We start from the raw sequence: 23,891 nt of genomic DNA on the forward strand, positions 1-23,891 counted from the left end.
CACATCAGCCTTCATTCTCCAAAATATTCCTTTCAAACCCTAATTATCTTCCACCCTTTTTGAGCTAGTTTGGTGCTTTTTGAAGCTAAAGAAGGAAGAAGGAGGAGGAAGGAAGTAAAGATCAAGCAAGCAAATCCCCATTCTTCACCTTAGCACCCTTCTGGACCTTTGTAAGTGTCTAAGACCCATTTTTTATCATTTCAAATTTTAGATCTTGAATTTTGTTCTATTAGCTTCTTTTTTTTTTTATCATTGGGATGGTTAGACTTCATAAATTTTGCAACTTTATGAATCTCCAGGTCATGGTTATCTAGTAGTGTCTTGGATTTGGATTGTAATCAAGATTTGATGTCATGCATATAGATTAGGTCATAAATCATCAGTTTGACCTAATATGGGTTCAAGACATGCATTGGGCATATATGTCTATATAGTACCAACCTTTGGGATGGTTTGGTGTTAGGATCACTTCTGGAAAGGATGAACTTCGGTCTTTAAGGATTAAGTGTCTATTGTTTAAGCCATTGCATCATTAAGCTTTATAAGTTGGGCTTTGGACCCTTTTGAGTAGTCCCAAAGGATAAAGTAAGGAACTTTATCCTTCTAGAGCATATTTTGGACTAGATCTGAGCTTTAGGGCTTTTGGAATCGAAGAAAACAACTTAATGTAATAAGTTGTTGGAACTCAGGCAACTACGGTGTGTTTCTAAGTCAACACGACATGTTGGCTAGGATTTTCCCGACTAATTGCATACTGGTGGAACACGACGTAGCCAAGGGGCACCATGGCGTGTTGGAGTCAACATGGACTGTTTACTTTGACCAAGTTTGACTTAAGGGGTATTTTAGGTATTTTTAGTTATATCTAAGGATTAGTCGCTATTTGATGAATATGTGATAGGTTGAGCTGATATTCAGAGTCGGGACCTCTTCAGCTTTCAGATTGAAAGGTGAGTTTCATCATCATGTTTACTGGGTCTAAGGCATCAATGTTGGCCCATGATCAGTTATGCTAGGATACTAGATGTCTGTGCAACTCTTGTATGTGTATAAGTTGATATGATTTGTATGTTGGGCGGGGCCCGTTATACTCAATGGACGGGGACCGATATACGAGTTTGCGTAGGGCCTGTTATACTCAGCGGGCGGGGCCCGTTATGCGATTGTGGCCGGGGCCCAATACACTAATTGGACAGGACCCATTTTGTGTTTATTTATGTATGGTATGTGGAATATTGGGGAACTCACTAAGATTTGTGCTTACCTTTTTCACTTTATGTTTCAGGTACTTGTTGTTCCAAAAGGAAGAGATCAGGATGATTGCAGAGCACACACCACTCAATTTTGCGTTTTGTGTTTTACTCTGATGATTGCTGATGTATTGATGCAATTTTTTTACCTTGGTTTTATGATAATGATATGATATACTTTTTTATTAACCTAAAAATGAAAAAAAAAAATCAGGTCTTATTTTTGGGATGTTAAAAGTTGGTATCAAAGCCTTTGTTTGAGGGATTTCGACATACTCTAGGGTATGTCTTAACACAAACTAAGGATTTGATAAAGTTTTCCAAAAAGAAATGAGTTTTTTTAAGAAAAGAGTTTTCTAAGACAAGAAAGGGTCTGGTGCATGTACTCAACCGAGCTCAAGTAAATTTTCCCAAAACACCCTTACATGTTATCTGATATGATTTGATCTGTGAATCTATGAATTGCATGCTAGTTAGGGCTAAGGATCTGCTCATATATGCATGATAGAATTCTAGGAGAGATGCATTTATATGCCTATTGTATGAGCTCGTAGACGTGCATGTTAGTAATGATCAGTCGGTAAGAGGATGACCTGATTAGGCGATGATTGGTTCTGATTACCTGATGCTCTAATGTTGCTTGCTTTGTGCTTTTAGGAGTTCTCACTAACCTCAATTAGCTAGTAAGGGAATATGTTAAGTTACATATTACTGAGACTAAATAATTTTAGAAGGTTAGGTTTTAACTCTATTGTACAACTCTTGTTTGAGTCCAACCATTGTAGTGTGAGACCTCTCATTCGAATAATTATTTGGTTTTGGTGACATGTAATTGTATTCATGAGCTAGTTAGAGGAAGTTAGCTAGAGTTCCTTCTGCAGTTGATGGTGGAGAGTGGTGTGGATTTTGCCCTATCTTGATGAGATCTAGTGTTGTGAGCCTTATCTTGAAAACTTAGGATGAGATCTAGTGTTGAGAGCCCTATCTTGATGAGGGTTGGTTGTATGGATATAAAGTGACTCGGATGATTCAAGGAAATTCTTGAGGAAAGTACGGATAGATGTGGAAGGTAGTATGGGCCTGTACTACTGGAGGTAGAGGATCCGTACTCGAGTCAAGGAGAGCTGCGATAAAACCAGGAAGCTTGTAGAGTCTGTGATCCCTCGATGTATTATGATGGTTTATATGGTCTATTTTCAGTATGGTGACTCTGTGGGGTAGACCTGTTGGCAATTCTGGTGTTGGGGAGGGCTCAGGCTTAGGTTCTGGAGCATGGTAGCTGGCTGATTAGACTAGAGAATTCATCTCGTCTGAGATTACGTGCTGCATTCTTGACCAGACTTCTGTGATCTAAGGTACGGTCAAGGAGGGTATTTGTTAGATTTTGGATAAGCGTCTGATCTCTTTTTGTTATGATAATGTGGCATTGGTTGGGGAGCGTTCATTGACCTTCAGGGAGTTCCAGGCATGTGGAGCTTCGTACTATCACGGGGCAAAGGACCCGATAGCGAGTAGTAGGTGGTTAGTGGATGTTGCTAACACATTCCAAACTAGCAGTTTCACTGAGGGGGAAAAGGTCATACTTGTTTCCTATCTTCTAAAGGACAGGGCACGAGATTGGTGGGAGGAGATTGGGCGCTCAGTTGGTGATGTTGCAGTTGATTCGATGACTTGGGATGATTTTGTGACCAGGTTCAGGGCTGAGTTTACACTAGTGGTTGAGGTGAAACAATTGGTATGAGAGTTTTAGGATCTCTACCAGACTACTGAGACGGTGGCTAAGGTCATACCTGTTTCCCGTCTTCTGAAGGACATGGCATGATACTGGTAGGAGGAGGTTGGGCACTCAGTTGGTGATGTTGCAATTGATTCTATGACCAAGGATGATTTTATGACCAGGTTCAAGGCTGAGTTTGCACTGATGATTGAGGTGCAGCAGTTGGTGTAAGAGTTTTAGGATCTCCGCCAAACTACTGAGACGGTGGCTGAGATCACCGTGATGTTTTGGGGAAACGACACTTTTGGTTCTGCAGTATGTGGAGGATGAGGAGATGAAGAAGGCTAGGTATCATGAGATGTTCAGTAGTGATATTTGGCAGTTTGTGAACCGATCCAGCTGTAGGACACTATAGAATATGATAGCGGGGGCTAGGGGTAGGGAGATTGATCTCGAGATGGAGAGGAAGAGGAAGTTGGATGATGCTTAGGTATCAGATGGTTCGGGAAAGAGGCCCAACGTTGTTGATGTGAGGGGGGAGGGAAAGTAGGGTCGGGGCCGCTATGCAAGTGTGGCAGGATACACGATATGACATGTAGGGTGGGTGGTTCTGGTTGCTTCAAATGTAGCCATACTGGTCATATTAGTAAGGATTGCACTGCTACTACCACCACCACCTCAGTATCTGATCTGATTTGCTTCGATTGCAATTAGAGGGGTCATAAGAAGGCCCATTGTTTGAGTTTGACTGCAGCAAGACCGGTGTCATCACCCGCTCCTGCAACTCTTCAGATTATTGATGGCCTCCAGGGCCAGGCAGATGCACCTTTGGTGAAGAGCATGGATTTTTAGTTGACGGGCGAGGAGGCTCGTGCAGCTCCAGACGTGGTGATGAGTATGTATCTTCTCCTTATATCTTTATTTATATTGATTTGTCTACTTATATTTATGTGTTTTATTTTAGGATCGTTCCTTGTGAACGATATTTCTGCTTTTGTGTTATTCGATTTGGGGGATACCCGATCCTTTGTATCGCTTGCGCTTAGCAAGAGGTTTGTTGGAGCTCCAGGGGAGCTGGATTGCCCATTATACGTCAAGATCATAGATTATAGATATGTTCGGGTTGTGAGGATTCATTTGGTTTGTACTCTTCAGTTGTTCAGTGAGGAGTATTCGATTGATTTAGTTCCAATTCCTTTGCGTGGGAACAAGGTTAGTGTGGGTATGGATTGGTTGAGCCCCAATGGCGCAATGATTGATTATGAGCAGCAGTTAGTCTGGATTCGAACCCCAAGTTGGGGAGATTTAGTGGTTTAGGGAGAGAGAACTCAGAGAGGGTCGTTATTATGTTCAGCAAAAAGGACCAAACGCTATATTCAACATGGTTGTTCAGGATTTTTTGCCTATGCTATGGATACCTGGGATAAGGGTAAGGAGATTGTGGATGATGTGCCTGATGGATTATGAGCATAACATCAATCCTATGGTGTTCATGCAATCCTAATTGCTTTGATCTAGGTTTTTCTAATTTGAACATACAACATTGAATACCAAAGCAATAAACCCTAGATCTAACATACTATTATCAGAATTGACAAAAGATTAGGGTTGGAAACATTACCTTGATTGTTATTTAGCAATAACAATCACAAACCACAAAGTCCTTGACTCTTGAAATCTTAGTGCCCCAAGTGTTGCACCTCTAATGGAGTCACAATCACCACAAGCAACAAGATGACTTAAGAGAGGGAGGAGGAGGCATAAAATTCGTCCAAGGCACTCTTGGAAAGCATAGTGTATAATTTTGGGAGCCTTAGGGTTCCTTTTATAGGTAAGCTGCTAGGGTTTCATTCAAAACCCTAATTGGATTGCTTAGCCACCAAGCAGCCCTTTAGATCTTTTCAGAATCAAGGCCTAGATGATTTCCAAGTAGGCTTCCACCTTGAATTCGTCCACCTTATTCCTAAGGGATCTACAACCCAAAACAAATTATCTTATAATTGCAATTCTAGTCCCCTAAGTTTAATCAATCTCTTTTGACCACAAAATTAATTCTAAATTAATTCTTGATCAATATTAATTAAACAATATGATTTCTCTTTTAATATATTATTCATATAATATATTAATAAATCATAATTAATCCTCTTTCTCCTTAATTCATCCTATCAGTTGCTATGGTGAAGGCAACCCAAAAGGACCATGCTCATAATCAGGTCAAGTACATACCAAAATATTAATGGGTTTAGACACCTAATCCAACAGTCTCCCACTTAGATAAGTCTAATAACTATTTTGCAAGTATGACTTCAAAACCTGATCGGCAATCATAGCTTTCCAAAGCTGTTGTCAACTCTAATCTTATTAGTAACACGTCCTTTAGATAAGGGATCTTATATTCCTCCATTCTAGATATCGTATAGACATGAGACATGGATTATAATCATTTTCTCAGTCTATGTGTTGTTTCCCGATTTTCGATTTATGATGACTGACAACAGACTACAATTGAACACATCAACTTAGTCCAGGCTTTGTCAAGCGCTTAAGTGTCATCGCTAAATCATCGAGGGCCCCACATATATCGCTTTTATCCTCTTAGGGTAAAAAGGAACGGATAAACTTCGACTCAAATGCTCGCTTGTACATACTCATCAAATCACACACAACAATATGTTTTATAACACCAAGTTACTGGTGCGTTTACATATGTCAATGTGGAACCGACTTGTAAGCTACAACTCACACATCTTGGTTTCAAGAATATAATATATTATCATCTCACTAATCACTCGTGATAAAATCCATGAAGTGATTCAAGTGAGTGTGGGTTTAATCCAAAGCTTTAATCTTATTACAGGAGCACTCATGAGCACTGCAACAGACTTTTGCTATGTCTAAACGCTTTAGACAACCTACAGTCGGATTCATGACAGTCTAGTTTCAATACCTACTTCCAAAGTATATATCAATTGTGGATGATTTGAATAATCTTATTATTCGGGAAGTCAAAACACGCAAAGTGAAACACAATAATAATAATAATCCTATATTGCCCCAAAACTTTTAAGTATAAATAAAACACCTTTATTTAATTACCATATTGATTACTCATTATTCATTGTATAATTTTTTGGATAATCAACTTATTACTTGAATTATAACAACAGTTGTCCCATGCTCCAAGTATGCACATATCCATTGGACGAATTCCTTATGGGCTTACCATAGAATTCGTCCAGCCTATATATTATTAGGTAACCCATAGCCCAATTATAATTATCTTATAATTACAACTCCAGTCCCCTAAGTTTAATTAATCTCTTTTGAACCACAAAATTAATTCTTACTTAATTCTTGACTAATATTAATTAAACATTACGATTTCTCCTTTAATATATTATTCTTATAATATATTAATAAATCATAATTAAACCTTTCTCTCCTTAATTCATCCTACATATTGCTATGGTGAAGGCAACCCAAAAGGACCATGCTCATAATCGGGTCAAGTACATACCAAAATAGTTATGGACTTAGACACTAATCCAACAGTCTCCCACTTGGATAAGTCTAATAACTATTTTCTGTATGACTTCAGAACCTGATCAGCAATCGTAGCTTTCAAAAGCCGCTGTCAAGTCTGATCTATCAGATACGCGTGTCCTTTAGATAAGGGATCATATATTCCTCCATTCTCAAGATATCGTATAGACATAAGACATGAATTTTAATCATTCTCTCTATACAATTGAAAAAATCAACTTAGTCTCGACTTGGCCAAGCACTTAGGCGTCATCACTAAATCATCAAGGGGCCCACAGATATCGCTTTTATCCCACTTTAGGCAAAAGGAATGGATAAACTTCGACTCATATGCTTGCTTGCATTCACTGATCGAATCACACACAACAATAAGTTTCATAACACCAAGTTACTGGTGCATTTACTTATTATCAATGTCCAACCCAACAACAAATAACAACTCACACGTCTCGGTTTCAAGAATATACAATATTATCGTCTCACTAATCACCCGTGATAAATCCATGAAGTGATCCAAGTGAGCGTGGGTTTAATCCAATACTCTAATCTTATCAAATCACTCATTAACCCTACAACAAACTTGTGCTATGTCTAAACTCTTCAGACAATCTATAGACTCTTCATGACAGTCTTCCTTCACACTTACTTCCAATGTATGACCGAATGTGGAGGTTCGAATAACCCAGTTATTCTGGAAGTCAAAACATGCAAACTGAAACACAACAATAATACTCAATCGTATATGTCCCCAAACTTGTGGGAGTAAATAAAACACCTTTGTTCAAGCACCACATTGATTACTCATTATTCATTGTTTATTGTTTCAGAAAATCAACTTATTACTCAAATTACAACAATAGTTGTCCCATGCACAAAGCATGCACACTATGTTTCTTATGGTCCTTACTTTGTGAAATAGATCAATTGAAAAACTTTTCCAATGATGCTCATTTCACAATTCCCAATCCTTATCATTAGTGTTAGAACACAAGGTTCTTGCCACTACTAGAATATGCTAGATTCTAACATTTTATGCAACGATCCTTTCGCAAAGTCATAGCACAAGAGTCACCAAGACTTGGCCAATGAAATTACAAAGTACTCTATTGGAAATTGTTACAAGACAATTCCATAGACGTGAAGTCTCACATTCAAAGTACATTCCTTCGAACATCCTTCTTGCATAAAATTTTCTAATCTAGACATAGACTCTCAATATCCAACTCCTAATATGGAAACATTTCCATATTTGACATATGACAACTCATTCTTAATAGAATCTTATCTATTCATAATAATGTCGATATGGACCATCCAATACCATACTTCTAACTACTCACAAGCGACCAATCATCAACGAACTTTGGATCGTCCGTTAATAGTTGTTTAATTATTTTAGTCAAAACCGATTCTAGTCCCTTTTCCCTCTTAATGCGCTAGACATTTGGAAAATTTTAGAATGGTCAAATATTATAGCAATTGCAATCGATCCTATACCTGAAGCGTATGGGACACGATGCATAATTTCTTACATAAAGATATGATACTTTATCAATCTTCTGCCATAATATTTTATGTGTCACGTTCTCACAATTCGAACTATGAAGAGGGATGCCGTAATCATAATCAAAATTTAAGAACACACTATGTATCCTTTGAATAAATTTATTAAGATTTCTCAATCTAAGCTTTAGATTTTTAAACGAAGTATAATATTCTCACCCTTAATTATAGCAAAAACAACTTTTCAACCCATGCAACTTTGCAAATTGAACCTTTGTTTTTCTATAATTAATATTGCTAACTTGAAATACTTGCCATAATAATCATACAAACATAACACTTATGCTCCCACTATCATGATGATTATTATCATATAGGCATAACATTTGTGATCCCACTAGCTTTGACATGTATTCAGAAAACAACTGAACTTCCAGAAAACAATGCCTATTGAATTTCTGAAGTTAATATTTCTAATATCAGATGCTTCGATAAGCATTTATCTAAGCATTATTAAACTTATACACCTTTTCCTTAGATAGATCATATGTAACGACCGAAAAATACAACCAATTTAGATTTTTCAAAAACAACCCGATTTCATTAAATTGTTTACAAAAAGGTTTTCAATACAAATCATTTAGAGTATTCCCAGAATCACATTGCTACAAAATCATGAGGAACGGTACGATTACGCCTTCGCCTTACCACAGTCTCCTGAAAAACCTGAAAAACATTAAACCACAATTGTAAGCCCGAAAGCTTAGTGAGATACCCCCAAAATACCAACCACATATACGCCCTTCCAGGCTACGACCTTCTGGTCCAAAACATATTGCCTTCCAACCCATAACATATAAAACATACATAACATAACAGAACATAGAACAGCCATGCATATCGGGTCTACTGTGTGACTGGTCCGCCGTATCGGGCCTTCAGTCCACCGGATCCATCCTCCAAGTCTAGTCATGTCCTTCGAGTCTACAGTGTTGTTGGTCCGCCCGCACCGGGCCTTCAACCCACCTGGTCCACTCTCTGAGTCTACAGTGTGACTGGTCCGCCCGCATCGGGCCTTCAGTCGACCTGGTCCACTCTCCGAGCCTCGGCACGTCTGGTCCGCCCTCGTGGGGCCTACAGCCTATTCGGACCGCTCACTGGGCCTTCGGAATAACCGGTCCGCCCTGGGTATCTTGGCCTACAGCACAAAGCAGGACCCGCCTCAACCCATCTCCAGTCCAAACAACCATGTGCACATAACATACAATCATCTAACAGTCATAGTCGACAAACCGAGCAAGCGGATCACATAGTATATCATTACCCTAACCAGGTTACCGACCTAACCGGTCACTAGCATAGCATCACTCTACATATCGGGAAACTGACCTTAACTAGGCCTCCAGCATGTACCATCCTAGCTACCAGGATGCAGACATATCAAACAATAACATAATAACCATATCCGAATCTCAATCCAATAAGGGACGGCCTTGGTGCATTAGACCCTGTTGATATAGTGAGGATAACTCACTTCGAAACTGTGGCTGAAAGGATAAGATCCCGCTACTCCGAACTCCGACACGAACTCCTCCACTGAACACCAAAACACTCAATCTCAAAATATATCCTTAATTACCAAAATACCCCTGGAAGACAACTGGTCAACCCTTGGACGAGGTCAAAGTCAACCCCTGACTGACTCTACTCGCCGAGTCAACCAGATGACTCGCCGAGTCCCCAAGTTCAGAACTTCCCTCAATCTGCGACCTGACTCGTCGAGTCACCCCGAGACTCGCTGAGTCCAACCACTCTGAGTCTACTCACACCCAACTCACCGAGTCATCCCTTGACTCACCGATTCTCGACTCAACCAGAAATTATTGGGACTCTTCGACAAGACTCGCCGAGTCCAAGAACAGACTCGCCGAGTCTAAGGCTATCTCTAACCTACTCGCCGAGTTGTTCATCCAACTCGTCGAGTTCCAGCTCATCTTCAAGCAACTCGTCGAGTCCACCCTTGTGACTCGCCGAGTACCACCGGTCTGAATCCATACAGAAGCATTCCAGGCCATGCAATTGATCCAAAACATAGATCTAGCCTCCTACAACCATCCATCACGTAAAGTGGCAAACTTTATGTGATTCCATGAAGATCTAGGCATAATACACATTAGGGCTAAGGTTTGGGACAAGATAGCTTCACTCAACACTCAACATAGGGACTTTATGCACATTTGGACCATCACCACTCCAGATCTGAGGTAGCATCCTCATATCCATCTTCCAATCCCGAATAACTCATGAAATACACACAAAAACCCCAAAACAACCCCCAAAGAAGACAACAAGGGGGAAAAGAGCTCAAGACAGAGGATCCTTACCCCAATGATGAGCCTAAACTGATGTAGACTCCACATCTCCAAGCCCTCTTGAAGCTATCCACGAATTCCACCCACTTCTCTTCACAAACCCTTTCTTCCAAGCTTCAATCCTCTCAAAAATGGAGTTAATACGTTTTGGGGTGTTCACTGGAACTCTCAGGGGGTATAGAGGCTGAAAAGGATGCATAACATCCTTTAAATAGGGGGCAAACCCCGAAGGTTAGGGTTTTCTTCACCCAACACCAACTCGCTGAGTCCAGCCGCCGACTCACCGAGTTGGCCAATTAACACGCGACCAATTGACGACCCTACTCGTCGAGTCCACCCATGGACTCGCCGAGTTCCTCTTTTCCAATTTCCCCTTTTTGCCCATCAACTCTACTCTTGGTATTTCGGGATGTTACATCATATGTGTGTCTAAACAATTCAGAACTTATATCAATAAGTCCCAAATGTTAGACTATTTGCCAAATCTCATAATTCGAATTATGGAAAGGGATGCTGTAACCATAATCGAACTTGAGAATACAATTTTCACAATTGTTATCTTCTTAAAATCTCTCTTAGTGAAAGCATTTCCTCACAGTCATTTTCATGAAGGAGGGAATCTTATGACACATAGGTTTTATGGTGTATGTGTTCCTATCCATGTGAATTTGCCAAAACCTAGTTTGCGACAAATCCAAACTCATATGGATTGAACTTTCTTGATTTCTAGCCTTATGGTAACATGAGTGCCCACCATGTCTTCCAAGTAGTTTAGCAACTTATCCTTACATATCAACGTACCTTCTATCGATCAAGGCGCTTTGTCTTTATGCATTCAAATGAGAACTCATAGAACTCACATGCATAATTAACTCAATTGGAATGGCACAGAAACAAAATAATGTCAACACGATAGGTTGTAAACCTCAAGTCGTGTGCTAGTGATGATCGATAAGGTTTAATCTTGATTTGTTCTTGAAACTTTTTCAATATCATTAAAAATCCCATTGACCTTTTGACATATATGATTCTCTTGGTTAAGAAACATTTCTTGACAAACAAATATTCAAGAGTTAGTGCAGTTATTATCAAGACAAACACTTCACAAATTGGTCCTAGTTGGCCTTTGTCTTATCCAAGACATCACAACTTACCAATTTTAAATGTACAAGAATAAGAAACTTTCTTATTCTACATTTGATAAGTGTCAGAAACCTACTTAAGACTTTTCACTCAAGTCACAATCTTGACTCTAAGACTTGATATTGGAACGAAGTATGATTGGCTTCTTGATTTTAACCATTTCTACAATTCTCGATTCCTCTTCTTAGACATGCGATTGCACTAAGATTCACTTAGAGGATCAATTGAGACATTGTTCTTAATCATTAAGACCTATCATAAAACACAATAAAAGTTACTCTCCCTTCTTCTTAGAATAGAGAAACTTTTATCTTTCTACCAACTAGATTCTTCTTATTCGTTTTGTTATTGATTGAAACTTTTTCAATCAACTCAGAATTACACTTAATCTTATAAGTATAATCATATTTACTAAACTTTAGTAAATCATGACGAATACTCTATCTCTCCTTATGGTGGACTTGATCAGCGCACAACCAAGTGTACCTAATCCCTTAGTCCTTCACTTGACTCTTTGTCAATGAATTAGTCTTGAATTTCCAATTATAAAGTTTCTCATTTATCACACAACCAAGTTGTATGATTCCAAGTTTCTGTCCAATTGAAACTTGGGCGATGAGAAACTCTCCCTATTTGGAAAATTCTCGACATTTCCACAAATAAAATAATTAAGAATCAAATCCATTATTGCTGATAATAGAAACCTTCAAACATCAATTTTTCATACATGCCATTGCAAGGATAAATAAATAAGATAAAATCAAAATTTATTTTATTGCAGAAAAAGTTGTCCTTACAATGCAATTCAACTGAAAAACTATGCTATTACATATTTCTTAGCAATCTACCCTAACTCTAAAGTAGCAACTCAAAAATCCAATCTTTGAACCCTTGCGATCAAAACCATTTCTTCGTGATCAGATTCAACATGCTTCTTCCTTAAAGTTCCTTTCTTTTCTTCGATCCTGCAAAACATCAAAATGTAATCTTATCACATCATGTATTAAGAATAAAGAAATAGGAACTTATCAAGTTAGTTAATGGATTTTACCTGAAGTAGAGCCATACATCTTGACTCTCCCATCTCTTAGATCTCCCAGGTAAACAGGGAAACTTCGTCTCCAATGCCCCTTGTCTTGGAAATAAAAGCAAATGGACTCCTTTGGCACAGCACATGGGACAATCTCATGCTTAGTCCTTTCTAGACTTCCAATGTTGCCAACGTCCATTGAAGTTTGGGAGTTTGATTCACCAGACAAATTTTCTTGACCAACACGCCAAATCATTGCTGATTCAGTAGCTATAAGCAAATAAGTGAGAACAATGAGGGTCGCATCGTGGTCCATAATATAGTACTATCTAACGAACTCACTATATGATTCAGGAAGTGACTGAAGAACCCAGTCAACAGCCAACTCAATTGAAATCTAGACACCCAACATGCTTAATCTATCAATGTGTGACTTCATCTCTAAGACGTGTGCACACACAAGTTTCCCATCTTCATGTTTACTTGCCAAAAGGGCTTGTGTGAGCTTGAACTTTTCAAGCCTTCGAACTTGTGGGTTAGGGATAACAATCGGAGGAGGTGGAGGAAGTGAAGCATGATTTCTTGTTCCTCAATCATATCGTGGAATATCATATTCGTTTGGAAAACTTGTTCCAAGGGATTTAGGAAAACCATAGTAAGATTCAGACATCTACAAAACGGGAGAAAATTCAAGTCAGTTGATAAGAATCCTTGATGTAACACCCAAAATGAAACATCAAGGCTAGGATCCAACACAATACTCTAAAACCTAGAAGAGGGATGTCGTAATCTAGTTGCAAAATATTTGAAGGTAAGTAAATGACGATTTACCAATTTCCACCATGAAAAACGAAAAGGAAATTTAAGTTTTAAATGAATTGAAACTCATAGATCTTTTGAGATTCATTGAACTTTTCAATGGCATGTTTAATCTCGATTATGCCCTTCTATTTGTGACTGGGATGCCGAGTATCACAAATAAGGTGTGAATAACCATACGAATCACGTGGTTCACTCAATGCTACTATCACTTAATCAATGTGTCGGTTAGCCACACACACTCCATTGATCTATGACAAACATCAAGCCACCCTTCGCTACCAATGTCAACCCCAAATTAGTGTGTCGGTTAACCACACACGCTCCACTAACGTCTCGATAAGGGTACAAAGTGTCATTCCATGGATTAGCATACAATTTCACATTTTGCCTAAAGTAACTATGATATGGGAATTTGTAAAAGCTTTTAGTTACTTTGTACTTCATTATACTTATAATGGAAGGTTTTTGTCCTATCCTACCCATTCGGCTAACGACCCTCCACTAGTCAAGAGTGCGGTGGGTAAGAGTGGATACCCATTCAATCGCCATTTTATAGGCAATTTCCTTAAACACCCCTTATAGACCAACTTCGTGCATGAGGCCTACTAACGGTAAGATTGACTTTTACTCATATATATATATATAGGGTGTATTTTACACTTTTAAAATACTAGGTGGTCTTAATTTAATAAATTATACTTTTAATTTAATTAAATGTAAACCAAAACTTTATGTTTTATTAAATCTCTTTTAATTATACACTTTAATTAATTAACAAAAACATAAGGGTATAATTTGAACTTTTCAAAGTACTAGGGTTTTAGAGTTTAACATTACAAAATTAAACTTTTAATTAAATTTTAAATTCCAAAACTTAAGGGCAAGTTTTGAACATTTCAAAACTTGCTGGTTCAACTATTTAAATTTCAAAACAAAACTTTTAAGTTCAAATTTAAACTATAAAACCTAAAGGGGATAATTTGAAACTTTTTCACAAGATAATTCAAATATAAATTACAAATAATCAATCTTTATCTAATAAAACAAAAGATTATTTAAATTTTGATAGTTATCTTCTATTTTGGTAAGGATAATCACCCAATATTGATAAAATTCGAATTTTATTGACAAAAAAACGTTTTAGGTAATTATCCAAAGCCAAAACAGGTCAAAATCCCGCAAAAGCAGCATTCTGCGTCTCAGACTCGTCGAGTCAGCACTGGACTCGTCGAGTTTACAGTGGACTTAGCGAGTTCAGCCATGGACTCGGCGAGTCCAGCCCCCAGAAACTCACATTTTTCAATTTTAAGCTTGAATAATCTAATATAGCATCAAATACATCAAACAAATAGCCTTAGTCTCTGATACCACTGATGGGTTTTGAGCAATACACCAATCCTATGGTGTACATGCAAACCCTAATAGCTTTTGGATCTAGTTTGTCTAATGAACATGCAATTTAATATCCAAAGTTATAAACCCTAGATCTAGCATACAATTAATCATATTAACATAAAATAGGGTTTAGATCTAACCTTTGATTGTTATATAGCAATAACAATCTAATTCTTGGCTTCAGAAAGCTTAGTGCCTCAAGTGTTGCACCTCTAATGGAGTCACAAACACCACTAAGCAACTTGGATGAAAAGGAGAAGAGAAGAGGTTGCCCAAAATGTCTAGAAACCCTAATCCAAGAGTTCACCACGTTTTTGGTGCATAGAGGGCCTTTAGGGTTTACAACTAGGAAACGCTAATCTAGCCGCTTAAGCCCTAAGCAACCCATGTACTCCTTAAACATATCCCTTGGACGAATTCCTTATGGGCTTACCATAGAATTCGTCCAGCCTATATATTATTAGGTAATCCATAGCCCAATTGTAATTATCTTATAATTACAACTCCAGTCACCTAAGTTTAATTTATCTCTTTTTAACCACAAAATTAATTCTTAATTAATTCTTGACTAATATTAATTAAACATTATGATTTCTCCTTTAATATATTATTTTTATAATATATTAATAAATCATAATTAAACCTTTCTCTCCTTAATTCATCCAACATATTGCTATGGTGAAGGCAACCCAAAAGGACCATGCTCATAATAAGGTCAAGTACATACCAAAATAGTTATGGACTTAGACACTAATCCAACAGTTAGGTTGTAAAGATTCGAAGTCTTATTTGTACCCTCGTATGTTTTGATATCTATTTTACTAAGGCATTTTATACGAAGCGTTAATGTCTAGTCCTTAGTATATTTTTTGTACGCTTTTACTCTCCTATAAATAGGAGTCTTTACTAGAGTTAGATAAGGTCTTTTACAGTCTTGTCTAGTTTTACACTATGTAAAACCAAAGCGTAATATTGAGATGAAACGAGATCTTATTTACATCGATGTTCAATCTTTCATACAAATATTGATTACTTACTCTGATTAATATTCAAACTCGATTCTTAAATTCTACAATTAGTATTAGAGCATGAATCATATCTTTGATCTGATTTTCATCATTTCAAAAGTTTTTAAATCATTTTTGGTTTAAAAGTTTCCGCACTTTTTGAAAAGTGAAAAGTTCATTAGATCGAAGTCTGTAATTCAATTCTGCACTTTAATTATTGAATCGAGTGATCTCCTAGTTGTTTCAATTTGAATCAACTAATTTGCTGATAAAAATCTCAAGTTTTCTTCAAATTCTCAAAGTTTTCTTCCATACAACAATGATGTCATTCAATCTTAATTCCATGACTTCATTCTCTCATTTGTTGGGATCTTCAACAACAATTCCAACACTAGTTCATGAGTGATCAGTGGACTGATCGTATGGAGGATTATCTCAATGGTTTAGATGAAGAACTGTGGACTTGTATTTCTGGTAATATCAATCCTCCATCAAATGTTTAACCACTTGGAGCGTCTTCTGGAAGTTATGGAGTAGAGAATCAAACTGAACGTATGAAAAAGCTGGAGAAGAAATGCATGAGAGAGTTGAGAGGAGCTTTACCTCCAGTTGTTTACAACTATGTGAGGAGTTGTAAAACTGCAAAGGAAATCTGGAACAATCTAAAGGAGAAATTTCAAGGAAGTGAGAAGACAAGGGTTAATTCTGTGAAACAATGTTTGGTGGAATTGAAAGACTTCAAACAGAAAGAAAGTTAAACAATAGAGGCCTATTACGATCGTCTGAATGAATTGATCTATCGATGCAACCGATATGGAATCACCAGATCAGTCATGGAGTTCAATCTCATCTTTGTTATGGGTTTGAGAAAGGAGTGGCGAAATGTCAGCATGATGGTCAAAAATCAACAAAGCTTTGATACGTCGACTTTGAATGATGTGTCCAATCAGTAAAAATCACACGAAAATGAAGTGAATGAAATTGCTGAAGAAACGAAGGCGGGCTTGGGAGCTCCATTGGATTTGGTTTCAAAAATGACTGAGAAAGAAGTTCATGAGAAAAGTGATTCTGATGGAGAAGAGCAATTCATCATGAATTCTGATGATGAAGCAATAGCATTTTATTCAAACAATCGTGTCAAAAAGTTCTTCAAAAAGCCATTCAATTCGAAGATCAAGTCATTTGAGATTAAAGGAAGTTTTGTGAATAAAACTACGAGTGATGAGAAGAAGAAGGAAGAGAAAAAGGATGCAAAGAATGTTGAGGGAAAGATTGAGTAGAAATTGAAAGGAGATGCTGGAGTAGACTGTCACTACTGTAACGGTGCCAATCATTTAGCCAATGATTGCATGTTGAGGAAGAAAGATAAGAAGAAAAATAAGGTAAAAGATGAAGCATACTATGCTGAAAGACTGAAAGAGGTTTGTATAAAAGGTTGCAAACAAATCTCCAATGAAAACAAATGTATGCAACATTCTTGAATCTTTTAATATTCCAGTACAAGCTTATAATTTTGAATTGGTATCTTTTGATGAAACTGTTACTTATTTTGATTCAATTGTGGTCTCTGCTAGCAATGAGGCTCATAAGCCTTCTATGCGGTTGTTAGAGACAGAAAAGAAGTTAGATTTGAAAAACATGAAAGTAGATTGTTTAGAACTTCAAACTACAAACATTATGGTTGATAGGGATAACTTGGCAAGTGAGATAAAATTACTGTTACCACAAATAAACATTTATTGTAATTCAGCTAAAAGGTTGTATGGGAAATTAATAGAATTACATCATTCTTGTGAGATAAGTAAAGAACAACATAAAAAGTTATTGCCTTTTTTAGCTTACGAAAGAGTTAAGGTAGATAATATTTCGTATGATTGTGAGAAAGAAATAGCTGAATTTGACAAAGTTCCCGATGATAGATATAGATATGGAATAGTCAAAGTAGATGAATGTCTTGATGCTACTGAATTAGTTGAAATTGTAAATGATACTTTGACTAAGTCTGAACAAATTCACATTTTGAAAAAGACTGGAACTTCAACATCTGATGCTCTATCTAATTTTCCTGATATTGAAGATAATTTTAATAATATTAGTGAAATTAGTGATCTCGAGGATGTTGATTGTTCTCAGTTGTCTATTGTTAATATTGCATCTTCGTCTAAAAGGAAAGAAAAAGTTAATGATTTGTTGGTTAAGAATGATGCTTATCAACCGTCAACTTCGAAATTTTGTGATTTGGACTTCGTGGTAATCAGAAACAGTCAAACATATGATAATGGTGATGAAAAAGATGAGCAACATTCGAAGGAAAAGGTATTTTCAAAGAATGAAGAAATTCCTCGAATTGTAGTTAACCAAGTGTATGGTGATACACAAAAGTATGAAAAAGTGTTGAATGAACAAGGTGCTCATTACCTTGAAACAAATACTGTGGTGTATCCCATTTTCAAGTGTTCGGATGATATTGTGTTTTCAAATCAAGTGTCCGTAACAACTGGAAATGTTGATAATGTCAAACCAGAATTCAAGAAATTGGTGGACCAAGACAATTTGCAAACATCTGATGAAGGGTTCTTCGCAAATCAAAAAACAATTGAAAACAACCTAACGAAGAATTCATATGTTTTTCAAAGATAAAAATCTCAAAGAAAATCGGTTGAAAAATCAAAACTTGAGAAAGAAGTCACCAAACCAATTTTTGAGGAAATGAAAAATGGGGTCAAATTGAATTCAAAAGAATTTAAAGCACAAATTGAAAAATTTTCGAAAGAAAATAATGTTTCAAAAAGACAAGCACGAAAGAAAATATTTTGGCAGACTATCGAGTCTCAAAAAATGACAACTGAATTGTCAAAACCAGTTAAGTCTGTGAATTCAGACAATTATTCAGACAAAAAGAAAAATCCTGATCATACAAGCAAAAATGTGTCTGAATCAAAGTCATCAAAATATATTTTCAAAGTGAAAAATTCATCTTTTTCAAAAGTAAAACAAGTTTATCGTCCAAAAACTCATACTAAGGTTGAAGAGAAAACAACCCCAAAGTTTTCAAAAGTATCAAAATCTAACATTTCAAACAAGACTTATGATAATTCATTGAATTCTAATACAACAAAGTTTTTTACTACACGTCAACATTTTAAATCAACAATTGCTATGCTGAATCATTTGTTTCAAAACCAAAAATTGATTTTGTTCCTCAAAAGCCAAATTTTCCTAATCATACGAAGAAACAAACATTGAAAGCTTCTCATGAAAAGGGGATAACTTCACGAAAGAATATTGATCACTGGCTCGAAGGAAGAGGAAGAATTTATCAATCAAGTAAATATTCGAAAGATCAAATCAACGAAGGTTATGGTAAGAATGTAAATACTTCTTCAAATGGCAGTTCATCATCAAAGGATTCGAATATCGTGGTAAAAGCATAGAAACCAATTACAAAAGCAAAGACTGAACAATCACAAACTCAGAATGTGAAGGTTGATATAAGTAATCATACAAAAAAAACAAAACCTTATGTTTCAATCCCTACAAATGAAGATGTAGACATTATTAATAGTCTCAAAACTAAAGTTTGTGATTTAGTCAACAGTTATTCTTTCAAATATTTGTTGAAATCTAATTTCCAAGGACCCAAAAAGCCTTAGGTACCTAAATTCTTTCAATGATTGTAGATACTTTGTGAAGAGTAATATGATAATAAATGGTACATCGATAGTGCTTGCTCTCGTCACATGACTGGGAAGAAGGAGAATCTTAGAGACTTTCGAAGCTTGAAAAATGTTGTTGTTAAGTTTGGTAATAATCAAAAGTGTCAAGTCAAAGGATATGGGAAAATCACGAATGGAAAATTCATAGTGAATCGAGTTACATATGTCGAAGGTTTACAACACAACTTGATAAGTGTATCACAACTTGTGGTAGGTACTGGAAATCAAGTACTTTTTAACGAAGAAGGAAGCATAATTTTGAATGTATACACAAAAGAAGTTTTGCTGAAATCCACACGAAAGGGTGATATGTTTACTTTGGACATCAATTCGATTGTAGGAAAACCTATTGTATGTCTTCTTCTGAAAGCTACATCAGATCTAAGTTGGCTATGGCATCGAAGACTTTCACATCTCAACTTCATAAATATCAACAAACTTGTTGTGCAAGATTTGGTAAGAGGTTTACCTGTAATTAAGTTTGATAATGATTCCTTATGTGCAGCTTGTGAAGTTTGCAAGCAACATAAACAAGGTCATCCAATCACAATTGATTCTAAAATTTTCGAACGACTAGAGCATTTACATATTGATTTATGTGGTCCTTCAACTGTTTCAACTCTCAACAACAAACGGTATATCTTAGTTATTGTTGATGATTTTTCCATATTCACATGGGTTTATTCTCTCAGATTAAAATCCGAAGTGGCACAAATCATGATCGACTTTATCAAGAAAATGGAAATCACATTGAAAAATCTTGTTCGCAAAATCAAGAGTGATCATGGAACTGAGTTTAAGAACAATGTTCTTGATTCATTTTTAGTGGAAAAAGGCATTTCACATAATTTCTCTTCACCATACACTCCACAGCAGAATGGTGTTGTTGAACGAAGAAATCAATCTTTATGTGAAGCTGCAACGACTATGTTGGTATATGCGAACTTACCACAATATCTTTGGGATGAGGCTGTATCCACTGCGTGTTTTCACAAAATAGATATTTCATTCATCGACGCTTTAATATTACACCTTACGAAACTCTAAATAATCGGAAACCTAATGTGAAATTCTTTCATGTCTTCGGATGCATATGTTTTATTATGAATCTCAGGGATAACCTTTCGAAATTTCAAGCTAAAGTTGATGAAGGGATTTTCCTAGGGTATTCGCATGATTCTGTGGCATATCGTGTATTGAACAAACGTACACAAAAAGTGGAAGAAACTTTTAATCTTACGTTTGATGATTATTATATCAAAAAATCACAACAACAATTTCAACATCTTCCAATTTGAACGAAAATCAAGATGAATCTGAACTAATGCAAATGTTGGATATTGATTATGATTTGATATTTAGACTTTCAGATCATGTTGGAAATGCTGAAGAAAAAGCTCTTGATAATCATATTTCTGAACTTTCAAAGCTTATTGATGATTTAACATCATCTCCTCAAGAAATAGGCAAAAGTATGCAAAATGATCCAATGGAGGCGGAGCATTTGGATTCGAACACTCTGATGGAGGGGGAGCATTCTTTCGAGGGGAGAATGAGAGAGATAATTACTAATGCTGAGGGGGAGAGATTAAATGCTAATATTTAGGAGGAGCTATTACAAAATAATGAACATTATCATGATGTTAATGATGTTTTTTCAATTGCAGGTTCAGATAATGATGAATTATATGAAGATGCACCTTTGGACTTCGATCCAGCTTATCCTCCAATGGACAAATGGACAAAAGATCATCCGAAGGAGCAAATAATTGGTTATCCACAAGAAGGAGTTTTAACAAGGGCTCAAATTCATGCAAAGAATGAGGTATTAAATACTCATCAAGAGTTTTGCATGTTCAATGTTTTTATTTCTAAAATTGAACCAAAGACAGTAAAGATTGCAATGGAACACCCAGATTGGGTTGTTGCAATGCAATCTGAATTGTATGAATTTGAAAGAAATAAGGTTTGGAGATTAATTCCTAAGCCAAATGACGTTTCAATTGTCGGGTTAAAATGGATTTTCAAAAACAAAACTGACAAAGTTGGAAATATCATTCGAAACAAACCCAGACTTGCTATTAAGGGATACTCTCAACAAGAAGGAATTGATTACGAAGAAACTTCTGCACCTGTCGCAAGACTCGAGGCAATTCGAATATTTTGGCTTATGCAACTCACAAAGACTTTGATGTTTATCAAATGGATGTGAAGTGTGCTTTTCTGAATGGAGAACTCGAAGAAACTGTCTATGTGGAACAACCTCCAGGTTTTGTTAACGAAGAACATCTTGATTATGTTTATATTTTAGATAAGGCAGTTTATGCTTTGAAACAAGCACCACGAGCCTGGTATGCAACTCTTACTTCATTTTTTAAGCAATCTAAATTTAAACAAGGATCAGTTGACCCCACATTATTTCGTAAGAAAGTAGGGAGTCATCATATGCTTGTTCAAATTTATGTTGATGATATTATCTTTGGCTCAACTGATCCTGCTTTGTCTAAAGAATTCAAAGACTTGATGAAAAGTAAGTTCGAAATGAGCATGATGGGAAAATTAATAATTTTCTTAGTCTAAGCATTCGTCAAAGTAGAGAAGGAATCTTCATTAATCAAGAAAAGTATACGAAGAATCTCCTAGAGAAGTTTGTATTAAAGAATAGCACAAAGTTACGAGTTCCAATGGCAACTGGGATCAAACTAACTCCTTCGTTAGATAAACTGTAGTTGATCTTACTTTATACAGAAACATGATTGGATCTTTACTTTATTTAACTCCTAGTAGACCTGATATCATGTTTTCTGTATGTAATTGTACTAGGTATCAAGCAAATCCACGAGAACCACATCTCAATGTTGTAAAGAATCTCTTTCATTATCTCAAAGGAACTTCTTCGCTAGGATTGTGGTATCCTTCGAATATAGGGTTCTTTATTCAAGCATATTCGGATGTAGATTTGGGAGGTTGTAATCTTGACAGGAAAAGCACAAGTAGAGGGTGTCAATTACTTGATGGTAAGTTGGTGAGCTGGCAATCTAAAAAGTAGACATGTGTTTCAATCTCAACGGTTGAAGCTGAATATGTTGCTACTGCTGCATGCACTTCACAGATAATATGGATTCAAAGTCAATTACGTGATTATGAAATTAACATGAAAAAGATTCCTTTATATTGTGATTCACAAAGTGCAATAAGAATTTGTCATAATCCTGAGCAGCATTCAAAGACGAAACATATAGCTCTTCGTTATCACTTCATTAAAGATCATGTGGAGGAAGGAAATATTTAAGTACATTTTGTGAAAACAACGGATCAGTTGACTAATATTTTCACAAAAGCTTTGGATGAAAAATTGTTTGTACGAATTTTGGAAGGGCTGGGAATGATTGATGGAAATTCAATTCCATGCGAAAAAGACAATCAGTGATTACAAGAAAACAACAAAGAAAAATCATTAAGTATTCAGAGGTTACTGTTCACAGTCAACTCTTCGAATGCTTTGAATTCGTATGATTGGTATTTTTAAAACTTCGAATGTTTGCAATGAGTACTTTTAATTGTTTTGTTCTTAATTTTTGAAAAATCAAAAACATCAAAAAGATTTTCTTATTATTTTGTTCTTAATTTTTGAAAAATCAAAAACATCAAAAAGATTTTCTTATTATTTTGTTCTTCATTTTTGAAAAATCAAAAACAACAAAAAGATTTTGTTTTCTTCTTTCTTTTCAAGTACGATATTGCAGATTTTCATGAAGATACAAAGTGGACAAGGCTTACAGTTCTAGGGTGAGGTACATTTTTCATTCTATTCTTTGAATTTCAAATTTTTAACTAGTTAGGATGTCCCTAGAAGCATGCTGGTGCATGTTGTCCGAAGCCTCAAAATGACTCAATATTTGAAAGCCTTAATGAAATTTTCATACGAAGATTTCTTCCCAATTAGGCTTACATTCACATTAGTCAAATGAGCTACCTTAATCTTCTCACATGAGTTAAGAGTTTTCTGTTTGGTACAATATAACAGAGGTACATGATTCTTCGTATACCAATCTTTTTCATCTTAAAGTTCTTACACCATCACACACAAAGACATATGTCCAAGAGGTTTCTGATCAAACCAATCAAAACTTAGATATATCACAAATCTGTGTTTATGATGAGACATCATGAGACCGTGATGGAAGTGAAACCTAATGTAATCAATCTTTTAGGAATTGACGGGGAACTTAGTTCCAAATTTTAACGAAACATTTGTTTCTGTACCTTCGTTCGAAACTCCAAATCATATTCAATTCTTATGCGTGGTCTTGATCAAACATTCGAAACCCATGATGTTTGTTACCCAACAAGATCCAGAATACAATTTTTCATGAATATGATTTCAGTG

The sequence above is a fragment of the Lactuca saligna genome, chromosome 5 (assembly GCF_052625555.1).
Source record: "Lactuca saligna cultivar CGN05327 chromosome 5, ASM5262555v1, whole genome shotgun sequence".
NCBI lineage: Eukaryota > Viridiplantae > Streptophyta > Magnoliopsida > Asterales > Asteraceae > Lactuca > Lactuca saligna.